Raw genomic sequence first — 11,984 nt, forward strand, 5'->3', positions numbered from 1 at the left:
AGAGTCTCAAACCATCTAGGACTTTTGTCCTCTATCCGATTATCTCGGATTTCAATATAGTCGTACCATATCTCAACATCTTGGCTTATCCACGTGACACATCGGCAACCACATCGGCCATGTAGATAATCCTAGAAATATGTCCCCACATCTCCCTTCATTTGATATCAATTTGATGAATTGATTGGAAACATTTGATAAATGATTGGAGATGCCTTAATGACACAAAAAAATTTATCAAAATTTCTACCAAATACTCACGTGGTGTGTGACCCACACCCATAGAAGACATACTAGTAAAAAAATTAATAAAAAATTTAGATTTTCTAACATTTTTATCTCATTATTTTAACCAATCAATGTAAAATTGCCACACCACATTAATTTGGGAGGAGTACAAATAATTCTTCGGTTCCACCTAAATTCAAAGTAGTATTCTAGCAGTTGAATCTCGTGGCATATATAGCTGGTCGGCCTGTTCTAATCATTTACAAGCCGACCATCAAACTAAGGTTACAAAATTTTAAATGTTTTTTTATAACGATAATTGCAGAATGAATATAATAAATAAATAAAAACGGTGACAAAATTTTAAAAAGATATTTTGAATAAGTTGTACACTTATGTAATATTACTTTCGTCTCAAATTATTTGTTCATTTTTAGCATGAAAAAAGCTACATATAATATTATTTCTTACACCTTGTTTTCCATTTAATTGTAAATAAATTATATTCTTTTGTAAGAAAAAAAAATTATAAATTAAAATTTCTCAATTAGATCATAGATAAAGTCTTCAAAAATAGTTGAAAAAATAATAAATTAAAAAATGTAAATAAACGTTTTGGAATGTCTGTACATATAAATTATCTCACAAAACAATGGTGCTACAAGTATCAATTGGTATATCAATTAGTATACCAACGCATACTATAGCATTGCAATTTCAAAATTGTGGACCACATTTATTATACAAATTATAAAGACTCAAATCCAATAAAATTATGACACATTATTTGTTAGTACATTAATTGATATATTAATTGGTGCGTATAACTTTATTTCTCACCAAAATGTATAACTCAGATTACAAAATTACATAATAAAAGTGAATGCATATGATACGCAAGGCACACTTCAGAGTTTTCCTAAATAATTTGGGAGAGAGGAAAAACAATAAATATCTATATATATATATATATATATATATATTTAAGATTAAAAAATCTTTCTTAGGCTTAACTCTTGAATTTATTGGTGTAGTGTAAATTTTTAAATATTTATAATCATTTACAAATTATACATATTGATTGATTTTTTAAAAATTGAGTTTTTTTATTTTTTGTGTTTATTTTAGTTTTTTTTTAAAAAAAAATTTACTTTTTAGATGGACCTACTTGTCTACACCTAAAAATAAAATATTTGTGAAAAAATATTTTAAATTTTTAATAAATACACAAGAATACAAAAATATAATATATTTTTATTATATTTTTTGTATTTGATGAATTTTTTAAATATTTTTTTCTATAAATATTAAACTTTTTAAGTGTATTTAGATTAGTTGCATCTAAATAATTCTTAAAATATTAAATTTTTTAGTAAAAACACACAACAACAACAACAAAAACACTTAAATTTCAAAAAAGTGGGCTCAATTTTTTGAAACCAAGCATGTGAAAGACATTAATTATGATAATCCCATCACGTAATATATTTATTTTTATTTAATTTTGAATGCTAATTATGTGTTTGGTGTGTAAATTGTGCATATATATCTAATTTGTGAATTATCTGTTATGATTTATGCTTAATCCGAAATTGAAAGTCTTAATGACTACAGAAATAGAAATCGACAAGTTTAATGTAAAGACAATGAAATGAAGACAATAAAGTGAAATTCAACTACTTAATATCTTTGCTTCTCATAGAAATCTTCGTTTGGTAACCTTCTCAAATTATAGTTCTACCTATTGATTTGAGTGTGTTGTTTGTTTTGAGCTTTCAAATCATAATTCTACACCCATTTCTCAATACTCAATTCAAAACATAATCATTATTTTTCAAAACTCATAATCAAACACATAATTCAAAACTCAATTCAAATCAATATTTTAATTTTTAAAATATTTTAAATATTAAATATTTTAAAAATATTTTAATTTGTTAAGATTTTAAATATTTTAATATTTAAATATGTTACGATTTTTTTAATTTTTTGAATATTTTTATATATTTTAATTTCAAAATATTACAATTTTAATCTTTTAAATTTTAAAATATTTTATAAAAATAAATTCAAACTCTATTTTATAAAAATATTTTTAATATTTTAATTTTTTGTTATGTATTTGGTTACGATTTGAGTGTAGAGTTGTAAAAGTAATATGGAGTTTCAAGTTATTTGTTTGGTTATGAGTTTTAAAATAATTTCTTAATTGAGTTTTATTTTATATGTTTGGTTACGATTTGAGTGTAGAGTTGTTTTTAAATTTAAAATATTAACATTTTAAATTTTTTGAATATTTAAATTTTTACGATTTAAATTTTTTGAATATTTATTTTTATTTTTTACTTATTAAATTTTTTAGATTATTTAAATTATTTAAATTTGTATTATTTAAATTTTTTGAATATTTATTTTGGGAAAAAATTATTTCCTTTGTAGTATTTTCAATTAAAAAATTGATTAATGTTATTTTCTGTTAATAATAAATTTTTTTAATTGAATTTTAAAAAGAGTTTGGTTATAAGTGTTTATCAGAATTTTCAATAGTGTGAAAGTAGTATGTTTTGTTATGAGTTATAACAATTTGAATTAAGTTTTGAAAACTCTTTCCAAAACTCATAAGCAAACAAATTTTCTTACTTCACATGTCAAATCAAACTTTCAAAACTCAATTTCACACTCAATTCAAAACTTAATTCAACACTCTATTCAAAAATCATAACCAAACAAATTTTCTACACTTAAATCATAATTACACAACTCACAAACTCAAAATACAACTCATACTCTCAAATCATACTTACAAAACTCTACTAAACGCAACCCAAGTTTCTCAAAGCATGATTACAATATTCAAAGGAAAAGAGAAGAAAGAAAAAGATAGCAAGCGTGCCACACAAAAGAGAGAGAGAGAGAGAGAGAAGAAAAAAAAACATAACAAAGTCACAATACATCAAATTAAACCCTTCACACAAAAACATAACCGAGCCAGGTTCTGACGGTGCTACTCTAAGGCACCCTCACAATCTCTGATGGTCTCTTCCAAGGAGGCAATCATAGCCACAGTATCTGCGTGCTCGAGAAACCAGCAACTGCTTGGAGCTGGCCCTCATCCATGATAAGTCCAAACCATTCCTTTCAAAGCCACTAAGATTTGCCTCAACATTCTCTACAAACTTGCCAGAAGTTGTCAAAAACTTCTTGGTGGCGAGGTTGCGAATGAAATTGGCAAAGGACTCCAACAGCGTTGTCTGCACCATCGAGCCTAAGACATTGAAAGCAGTAAAAGAGCTAGGGTGCAACGCCTAGATGCGAACAAGGATGGGAGCAGTTTCAGTGGAGACCCAATAGCTCAGAAAATAAACTTTCTCTAAAGGCTGCGAAGACTCTCATACAATCACTAGCTTGAATCACTGGGGAGGAGACTTGCAGAATAGCCAAAAGTCTGAGGGCGACGCACCTTCCCTGAAGATGACTGCCCAGCAGCATTAGAGTGAGTAGATGCTGGCAGGTGACCAGGTGAACTGATCTCGCGAGATAGGCCAAAACTACCCGTATCACCCTGCCAGTTCAACAAAAGATCGTCCATATGGTAGTCTCCAACATTTAAATCTGGTGTAGCAATGGTGTCCATCCCTACATAAAAGTCTTGTGATTCCGTAAGATTAGCTGGCACCTCAGGAAAGTGAGTGAGGTACAGATCAGCAAGCTGCTCAGAAGTTGCTAAGGCAACTGGGTCAGAAGTATTAGCAGCAGCAGTGGCACTAGGAGTGGCCGAGTTGGCAGCTATCTCTACAAGTTAAACCAAGCTTGAGGAACACACATCAGGAGTAGACACCACATTTGTGCTCCCCTCAACAATTGGGATGCTGGAAATTATGTTCTATTGAATTAGAGGAGACTCAGTGGACTAAGAAGAATTCCCCGATCTGGCTTCCATTGGGGATGGCTCAACTTCAAGTGGCTCTCTTGCTCCACGCTATTCTCTCGAGATTTCAGGAACAAAATCCTCCCCACCAACAGAGGAATGGTCAGAGTAAATGGGATCAACAGGGTTTGGAGCCTCAGCACTCTCAACAATCATATCACCCTCTATAACTTCCACAGTAAAGGGGACATGTCCACTTTCAGTAGAAGGGATATCATGACCTTCTTCCATATCTTCAGCCTCAACAACTGGCCCAACCTCAGCCAATGGCTCAACTTCAGCAACTGTCTCAGTATCAACAATTGGCTCAGCCTCAGTAGTTAGTTCTTCCTCTACATCTGAGAGTATCAATCTACGGGTTCTAAGTACAGTAACCCCTGAAACGATAGGAAGGTTGTCGTCATCGTCTGAATCCGAGAAAAGTCCAATGGCAATCAAGGGACCTTCAGGGCCCAAAGGTCGTATGGCCGAAATAGTACCACATCCTGAGACCAATAGGCCCTACAAAGAAAGAGACAATGTAACTACTAAAATGAAGATGAAAAGCCAAAGGAAGTATAGAAGAATGCAGAATATGTTCTAAGTACAAGTACCTTCCGATGTCTTTTCTTAGTTGGCGAGGCATGAGCCTCAGCAACTAATGTCGCTGCCCTTCTAGACTGCCCTTAGCCGAGAGCGAGCCATGCACACTATTGTATTGATAGGGGGAAGAGCGACTTGTAGAGGCTGGATGGACATCGCCCCAGATGGATGAGGCTCGTCTACGGTAAGCAAAGACAAAAGTTTGAAACGGCAAAATAGACTGGTCTAGTTCCCACGACTAGAAGGGAGATGAAGAGATAAGTCAGGTTGTGGAATGGGTTCCACTACAGGGACAACTGGATCACTGTTACAAAAATTAAAAAAAGAGTTGAGGTTACGATGCCAAAATAGTCTGTTGCTGGGGGTGAAGGCACATTCTCTCCCAAGTGAAGGCAACTCCATGAGGCCTAAACCCTCCACCAGTAAGGCGGTGTAATCGCGAGCGAACCGCTAGAAACTCTAATGGGAGTCTTTCTAAAGTGGAGGAGCACGCATGATATCTTGGTCCATGTCGAATTGCCTAAGGACCCTATCCGATCGATAGACAACGCTGGACATGCCCTCTTCCTTCCATAATGGCAAGAACCCAGGGCATATCACAGCAGCCACAATGAGAGAGTTGGCCTAGATTGTCAAAAGAGAAGTCGACAAGGTGAGCCTCTGAGAAGTAAAAGGGGACAACAGAAATACCCGCAAAAGCTTGGGTAAAAAGACGGAACACACAATCCTCCACGTGATCAATATAATCCACAAACGGCATGTTACCATCTAGAGATGCGAGTGAGGGAGTTGCATACTTGCTTTGTAACAAGCCGCCCCTTCGCATCTAGGATAGGATGACCCTTTGCATCAAGAACTTCTTTGATGAAGAAAGGCTCATACTCCTTGGAAATAGGACCCATGGCAGGAAACCGCTCGTAAAAGAAGGCGGTCAGGAATTGAGTGTGCACAAGACTCCATACATCATAACAGCCCATGGACCTCTCCATGTCTGAGTGAATGAGGTCGAGACGGAAGTACAAATTCCTTAAAAAGAGGGAGCCAAAGGAATCTGATTGCCGCTGTAGAGTTTGACGGCAAGAGAAAACACCAAGGGGTTGATGCTCTCAGCAGGGTTGCTGGGAAGAACAAAAAAAGAGATGAAATAACTGATAAATGTAGCCAAGTATAAGTTGCCACAGTAACCTGGGCCAACTATGGAGTTGCGGCTGTCCTCTGTAATATCACCCACAACTGGTTGCATGTCCTTGAAAAAGTGGTTTAGCCAGGAGAGGTAGGTGATCTTGTCTCTCTTTGGCCTCTCTTGGAGCAATTCTCCAGTCCTGGGATCATACCAAGAGCCATATTTTCGTGCTTCTAGAAAGGCATATTGGAGAGCAATAACAGCAGTTTGTTCTGCAGCAATCAAGGATGCAGGATCAAAGGGATAGTCCCGATAGGTGCTCAAGCGTAATAGAACAGCAACATCCTCCAGAGTTGGGGTTATCTCCCCCCAAGCAAGGACAAAGGTATGAATGTTACGGTTCCAACGAGAAACAACCACATCTGTATTGGTCTGTACCTTGCACATGGATAACTCCCTCGAAATTAAGATGGCATTAAAGAGATGAACAACCCTCAGACGCTGCTCGAAGTCATTGTTTCAGATAACGTCGTCGACCCAAAGGGACCAGTCGACTAGAGGGCCTAAGTGAGTGTGATATAATATCTATGAATGGGGAAAATCACCTCGCTCAACTCAGAACCGCAATATCGAGATGGGGTTGACCATGTCAACGTCGTTTAAAGAGGCCTCGCCAAAAGAGAGCAGGGGTTCTTCTAGAGAAGGGGCATCAAGAATGAAAGAGTCAACAGCCTTCCAAAATAGGTCGGCGAGCCCCCCAAAGTATGGGGCCCTTCTCCACTCAGCACTAGATGGGACAGCCCTGTCGGCTAAGAACTTAATGGTGGCCATGAAAAAGAATAAAGAAAGAAGAAGAAGACTTTGGAGGAGGCAAGCTAGACAGAGAAGAAAACAAGAAGATGAGTTATGGCGGAAGTGGAGGACCAGTGGACCCAGAAGGCACTATTTATAAAGAAAATAACAAAAATGTGCCAACACGTTTCTGCAGCACCATTATGACCCATCAATCAAACACACCTTTTCAAAGTCATTATGACCCTACAGAGAGCCAACGCAACTTCTGACCCAACCGACATAACCCCAGGGTTACTTGCTAACATCATGCACGTGCAGGAAACAAAGGGTGTGACCCCTCCGCGTGCAAGGGGCAAAATGTAGAGGGTCAGAAATTAAACTCAAAATTAAGTATGGGTCTAAATGCTGAGGTCGCCCCTTTTAGGTGACCAAAAATGTCTAAAGGAACATGGGCTAAAGTCCAAGAGAAGTGGGTCAACAGTGGGCCGAAGCAGGTCCGACCCGCCAAAGATCTGAACAGACTCCACGAAGAAAAGTGTCTAAATGAAGTTGTAGAGGCAACACTTGCAACAGTCAAGTTGCTGAAGCACTTTGCTTCAACGCCGCCATTCCTAATATTGTCAATTCCTCCACCATCTGAAGCTGCTGAAGAAAAAAGAAAATCGTAGCAACTAAGTTGCAAATGCATCACTTGTAACGGTCAAGTTATGAAGGTACTCTGTCTCAGCACCATCATTCCAAGTATTGTCGATACTTTGTTGGCGTCACCATCTCTAATATTGTCGGGAGTGCCATCTGAACTTCCCACAGGAAATAACTGTCGTAGCAACTACTACCACAGTAACTAACTTGCAGAGGGAACACCCCGCCAAGGTGATAGCAGCCTTTGGAAGTGGTTTCCCCTCTATAAGTAGAGGCTAATGCTTAGCGTTGATAGTAGGTCCCGAGGCATTATTGGCCTAGGGTTGATAGTAAGCCCCCCTAAAGTCGTTTCTAGCTCGGCGCTAATAGCAGGCCCCAAAGCTCACTATCTTGGCGTTGAGAGTAGGCCCAAGGCTTACTGGTCGGAGCCGATAGCAAGCCAGAGATACCAATATACCACAATGATCCCGCAAAGATAGGAGCACGATAACCCAAGTAAAAAGGACTCCCTTTCTATTACCCAGGTCATAGACCTACCTTAGTCGCATAGGTAGGACTAAGGAAGCCCCCTTCGGCTTGGTACTAAGGCACAGCATGGTTAATAGCAGGCTTGGTTGTGGCCTTCACCCTGAGAAGCTGGGGAGTTTGTGGTTAGGTGGCTAAGGGTGGAGGCTTCGCTAAGGTGAACACGAAAACATGGTTGATAGCAGGCTATGAAGTCCTAAGAATGCATGTACTGGCTAAATAGAATTGAGAAGGAAAATGCAGCAGCAAGGTTTATAGCTACAAATGCACTTGCTGAGGTTCAAGCTGAGAAGGCAAGTGCAGCGGCAGGCACTCCTACTGCAACTACGCTTGTTGAGGCTCAAAAGATAATTACAGTGCGAAACACTCCCGCCACAACTACACTTGCTGAGGCTCAAAAAGGTAGTTACGGAGACAAACAAATAGTACACAGTACATACAAAGAGACATGTGGCACCTTTAGCCTGGTGGCTCAAGGAAGAATATTTCATGTGGTTGTAGACACCCCATTTTTGACCGCCCTTAAGACTTGGGCGCTACTAATTACTTCTTTGGTGTTGAAAGTTGTGCAGGTTATGCTATGCAAAGGGCCAATTTCTTTGGCAAGGAGAACGTCAAATCCAAACCTCACACCCCATTATTGGACCAAAAAATATTTTAGATCTTAAAACCCTCTCTTTCAAAATATTTTTTAAATAAAGGGTTTCTGCGATGCTCTAAGGCTCACATTTCGTTAAATGTTGCGCTTTTCGATAAACCGAGCAAGGACAAAGTGGAAATGAATGAAAGAGAGATAAAATCTTTGGAAAATCTTTCAAAACACCTTGTTTAGGGGTTTAGAGTTGAAGAAAAATGGAGGAGAGAGAAGAAACCAAGTTGAAGAAAAAGGCGGGTATGAATCGCTAAGAGAGAGTCGAGCGATCCTCTCTAAATCAGGCCTATCTGTCTATACACTTGGATTTAAGCTATGAGGCCACCACCGTTGGAAAGAAGACTTCTGGGGCTTCATTTTACACTCAAGAATCTTTTAAAGCCGAGTCCGGATGGGGGAGTTATGATTGGTTGAAGTAGGGCATCCATCCGGGTAGGATCAAAACTGAGCGGATTCACCAAAATAGGCATAACTTTTTGCACAGTTGGAGTTTTGATACAAGGTGCCACCATCGGAAAGCTTACTTCCGGGGCTTCAATTTGGACACAAGAATGACCTGAAAAGGAGTTTATATGAAGGAGTTATGCCCATTTGAAGTTGGGCCTAAAAAAGCAGACTTTAAAGTAACAGATCGGCCATCACAGGTAGCAAATCGGCACCAAAGATGGCCGATCGGCCAAGAGTGGCCCAAACTTAGATTTTTTGAAGATATTTTCTCCTCCAGCTATTTCCAGCAAGCTCCAGCTGTCCCAACTTAGATATTTTCGACCAAAAGCTCTTGAATTGTTATATATGAACCTATATCTCATATTTTTGAAGGGTTAGAACTTCTTGAACAAGTTTGAGAGCTTCTATCTCTAAAAAATCTTCTCTCTCTACAATTTCCAGAGCTAAATCTCTGCCTCTCTCTCTAGTTTGCTCTCTCTTTTACCCTTTTGTGCATAGAAGTGCATAGAAGTAGAGAAATACTTCTAGTTTGCCTAGGCATCCTTCATCAAGGTTGCATATCTATGGGCTGAGGTCCCTTGCAGCTTATTTTTGGGCTGATAGAAGGTCATTTGAGCCAAGAAAGAGGCCATTTTGCTACTGAGCTCCAAAGGTAATCACTCAACCCTTTTAGCTTGTTTTGCATACTAGCTTTGCCATAGTTTTCAACTACTTTGGGGTTGTTTTTTAGGGTGGTGTTGAACTACAAAAACCTCTATTTTTCCTCTGTTTTTTAGTCCTAAAAGTCTTGGTTTGTACCTTGGTTGGCTAGGGGGTTATCCTCCCTTTTGCTCTTGGCTTGTAAGGCCTTGTGAGCTTACTTTCAAACATTTCAAATAACTTCTTTTTGGCCTTAGAACCACTGAAATCTAGAGGATTTTCAGTGGTAAAAACCCTGTTTTGAGGGCCCAAATGGGAGAGGGTGGTCCCCTCTCCTCTTGTCTTGTTTGCTAGTGTTGATGGCCAACCAAATGAGCATGTGTTTTTACTTCTTTATGGCTTTGTTTAGGCTTATTTTTGTGACTTATCAGACCTACCATAACTCTATTTTTGGCTGTCTTGGTCACCTCTTGCATGCTTATTGCACATGTAGTGTAAATCCTCTTTGCTAGCCTTGTTAGCCTTACAAAGTAGCATGCTTTTGTGGTTTGAATTAGCTTAGTTCAAGCATGTTTTTGGTGTTATTTTGACATGTTAAAACTCTGATTTTGATTGGTGGACTTACCTCTTGCATGCTTTATACACTTGTAGTGTAATCCATGCTTACTAGTCTAACATGCTTGATGTTTTGACCAATCATACTAGCTTATTTTGGCTATACTCCATACATGTTTTAGCATTATTTTGACATCCTCTAGGACTATTTTGGGCTGCCTTTGTCATATGACTCATGTTTTGTATAGCTATAATGCAAATGCCTTGACTAGTCTTGAGTTTTGAGACCCCTACCATGCTATACTTGTGATGTTTGCATGCCTTGGCATCATTTGGAATGGAATTTCAGAGCTTATATCTTTTCCATATTCTCATGTTTGTCACTCTTTAATTTTTTTTAAGGAGTTGGTTCTTTATGCCTTAAGTATGAGCCTATATGCATGCCATCTTGCCTACGCTTTTGGGCCACCATATCAATGCATTTTTGGTGTTATTTTTCCATAATATAACTCTGATTTTTGTTGGTAAAGCCAACTCATGCTTGGTTTTGATAGGTGTAGTGTAACCTTCCTTATTGGCCTTGCATACTCCATGCTTCATGCCCTTTATGCTAGCTTGTTTTGGCTCTAGTCCATGCATGTTTTAGCCTTGATTTGGCATGCTCTAGGACTATTTTGAGGTGTCTTGGCCATATGGTTTATGTTTTGCATAGCTATAGTGCAAGTGCCTATAATAGTTTCAAGCTTTGAGCCTTCTAGCATGCCATGCATATGTTGTTTGAATGATTTGACATCATTTCTTACTTGATTTCAGAGCTTATGGTGTTGTCACACTTCCACATTTGTCATTCCTTGAGCACTTCTGAGAGTTGTGCTCTTGTGCCTAGTTAATGGGCCATTGCATGAGCATGCATTTTCTAGCCTTTCATGCCATCTTTTAAGAGTGTTATGGCCACTGATTTGGGCATGATTAAGATCTGTTCACTTTTGGTTTAAGTCCATTGAGCATGTTGTTTCAATGTTTTTATATTGTATCATGTTTGCATGCTTGAGTTGCATGACATTTGCATGCTTATGACATTCTTACTTGCATGTTGTTGCATGTTCATGATGTTTAGCATGTTGATTAGATAAAGTGTTGTTGCATTGCTTGGTGCATTGCATGTTGTTGCATGCTAGTTGCATTGCATGACATTGTTGCATGTTGTTGCATGCCATGTTGTTTGCATGCTTGTCATTTGCATTGTGTTTGGCATACCTTGCATTGCATTGTGTTTGGATAGCGCATTAGTCCAAACACGAGAAACGAGGGACGTTTCGTACTTGAAGTGATGAAATGTGCCTCAATCCTCAGTCGCTGACCCTCTTGATCAAGCATGATAGAGGTTAAGGCATTTATGTGTTTTTGTGCATTCATTTGACATTAATTTGTGCAACTCGGCCTCTTTGGCCATCATGCATCGAAATGCATGATTGATGGCTCGAGAGCCGAGCACTACATACCTTTGAGCCTTAGACATGATAAGGGGTGTAGTTGCACACACATTTTCTTGCAAATACATTGTCATGCCTCTGTTTGTGCTCTGTTGCAGCAAAAGGAGAGTTTGCAGGAAGAATTGGTTGATTGGCTATCTAGTGTGCTGATCGGCTATCAAAGTTGGCCGATAGCCTTGAAATTTGGCCGATGACCATTACACTTAGCCGATGGCCTTTCCTCTTGGCCGACCATCTCTCAGATTGTTCCTAAGGTGGGTCAAAAGCACTATGGAAGTTGGCACAGTTTTCAGAGATACAGAAGTGTGCAAACAGAGGCAACATGAGGCACGGTAGTGGATTTCCGAGTGAAGTCTACCGATCATGCATATGCCC

This window comes from Camellia sinensis, chromosome 8 (genome assembly GCF_055761805.1).
Source record: "Camellia sinensis isolate YWXY chromosome 8, ASM5576180v1, whole genome shotgun sequence".
Classification (NCBI taxonomy): domain Eukaryota; kingdom Viridiplantae; phylum Streptophyta; class Magnoliopsida; order Ericales; family Theaceae; genus Camellia; species Camellia sinensis.